This window comes from Cibotium barometz, chromosome 1 (assembly GCF_041138505.1).
Source record: "Cibotium barometz isolate CiBa-2024 chromosome 1, ASM4113850v1, whole genome shotgun sequence".
NCBI classification, from domain to species: domain Eukaryota; kingdom Viridiplantae; phylum Streptophyta; class Polypodiopsida; order Cyatheales; family Cibotiaceae; genus Cibotium; species Cibotium barometz.
The window spans coordinates 31,836,821-31,839,384 of NC_141046.1; the positions used below are offsets into that span (position 1 = coordinate 31,836,821).

At 43.9% G+C, this 2,564-nt stretch overlaps 1 pseudogene across 1 annotated transcript; it reads left to right on the forward strand.

The window, feature by feature from the left end:
* The first annotated feature begins 292 nt into the window (after positions 1 to 292).
* On the forward strand, positions 293 to 2,153 carry LOC147641876 (large ribosomal subunit protein P2-like; annotated as a pseudogene). Its single transcript, XR_015266305.1, has 3 exons — positions 293 to 509; positions 1,273 to 1,529; positions 1,974 to 2,153. The product of XR_015266305.1 is annotated as a large ribosomal subunit protein P2-like (transcript).
* Positions 2,154 to 2,564: the final 411 nt, after the last annotated feature.

Here is a 2,564-nt window from a genome sequence, read left to right on the forward strand (position 1 = left end):
AGAGGTATTAACGTCGGTAGAATGCAACACGAGGACATGTACGACCAACGGTGGGACTTGAACTCGGGCGGATCATGGCCTGTGTAAGGGCCCTCGCACTAGCCAATCTGCCCCACTTGTGGGTGGTAAAAGGTAGTGCGAGGGTTCTCTTTTATTACACAGACACTCGGTAGAATGCAACACGAGAGAACACACACTCGGTAGAGTAGAATGCGAGAGAGAGAGAGAGAGAGAGAGAGAGAGAGAGAGAGAGGAGATAATAAATAATAATATACCTTTTGAGAGAAAGAAAACAATGTAACTGGCTCGACTGGTGCAGCCGGTGAACATAGGGTTTTGTTTCGTTTCGTTCTTTCTCGCCTTCCGTTTACTCTAATACCTGCTTTCACGTGTAAGAGCGCTACATTTTGGCCTGCATAGCGTCAATCTAGGGTTTAGCCATGAAGGTGGTTGCTGCCTATCTGCTGGCCCGGCTAGGGCAGGTGACATCAAGACGATTCTCGGCTCAGGTAAGCCTTGGTTTCTCTGCAACCGCAGATGTATGTTTCTTCTATGTATAACTTGCACTAAAAGTTTTCTAGATAGGGTTCTCCACAAGTGCCGTGGAGATTAGGGTTTCTATGCAAGTGGGGTGTGTCCGCGAAGGGCCGTGACAGGCAAGGATTTAGGTGTCTTTTTCTCCTGTTTCAATTCTGCAATTGCCGTTCATCGCATGCCTCAAGCTCTACCTTCCCGGTTCTTCAAGCAAGCGGGTTAGCTCATGTAGAGCTGTTCAGGTGTTGATCTTCCAGTGTGGGTGATGCATTCCGCCTGTTGTCCTTGATGGGCAGTTCTGGGTTTTTCGGTATTGTCATTCATCAGTGGTGGATTATGGCTTTGCTACCCCTCTCTGCTGCTACATCGATATGTTATGCACAAGAGCTACGTTGTATACCTTCGTGTAGATGTGAACCACTGCATGTATGAGCCCTTGGAACCATAACATGTTCACCCACCAGCAAATTTTGAGCACGATACTGTTTGGATGTAGAACAATCTATCCCTTTGTAAGGAAGAAGAGTTAAATGTATATTGTTTTCAGTCTTTTATTTTTCTTCGTGGTTTTTTAAAGTGTTTTTGGAAAATGTTCCCGATTTTGGCTTTTCAAAGTATGCAGAAGCGTGTGGTCTTTGTGTGTTCAGTGTATGGCTGTGTTTTGATTATTTTTTTCTGCTAGCGTGTTGTAGAAAAACTGGATCTTGTTAATCAACACTACATCACATAGTTTTGCAGTGGGAGCTGAAGCTGATGACGACAGAATAGAATTGCTGTTAAGTGAATTGAAAGGAAAAGACATTGTGGAACTGATTGCTTCAGGCAAGGAGAAACTTGCCTCTGTTCCCTCTGGTGGAGGTGGGGGTGTGATGATGGCCACATCTGGTGGTGGTGGTGGTGGTGGTGGTGGTGGTGGTGGTGCTGTGGCAGCTGCTGAAGAGAAAAAAGAAGATCAGAAAGAGGAGAAGAAAGATCCCGAAGAGGAGTCTGATGATGTAAGTGCTAATATATTTTCAAGCTTTCATGCCCATGTCTGTTTGCTTCAAGTACTCACCGTTACTTCATTGAAATACATCAGCGTTGCTACTTTTAAGTTGGCATCGTTATACTTAAATCTGTTGGGCCCTTTAATGACATTCTTCTGCCCAATCATCTTCATCCTCCTGACCAAGTTGGCAGGGCCATCTTAACCGATAGTCCCCCCTTGGATGGGGGATCTCCCCTGTTCAAGCTGCAACCCTCTGTCGTTGGGCGAGGTTTGTCTGCAAGAGCACCCTCCCGCCCAAGTTGGCAGGCTCATCTTAACTGAGGGTCTGTCTTGGACAGGGGATCTCCCCTGTGCAAGCTGCAACCTCTGATGGGTGAGGTTTGTCTGCAAGTGCGTTAGGTTTGTTTTTTGTTTCTTTTGACAAAGTTTTCTGTGCTTTTTTTTTTTGCAGGACATGGGTTTCAGCCTTTTTGACTAGAATTTTCTGCCAAGAAGATTTTGAGATGTTTTATAACATCTTTTTCCTAGAATTCGGCATCAATATTATATTTGTAAAAGGTCATCTTGAATGTTAACTCAGTTCATCATGGCCAGAATTTTGAGGTATTACTAAGCAATGATTTAATGGTCCGTGCAATGAGTGTATTTTACTAATGTTGTGACTTTTTTTTTTTGGTGAGATGGCACCTTGAAAAAAAAATGTGGGATTGACATGCCTCAGTTTTCATGGCCTTCTCAAAAGCCATGGATTGTTTGAAGCAACGAGACTCCTGCAAGTTAAATTGAATGGAGATTTCAGTAATGGTGTTACTTTTTTGTGAGATGGCCAAATACAAGAGCATGACATGCCTGTGTTTTTATGGCTCATGAAGTCGAACCACTCTCTTGATTTTTAAATTCTAGAGGTTAAGAACTCATCTGTTGAACAGATCTCAATGGCAGGGCCAGACCAGTCTTAATCTCTACATCCATTTTCACTCATCCCCAGCTCAGTGTGAATTTTGCTCTTGAGGTGTTTTAAGCTCACTATGCATGACCTAGT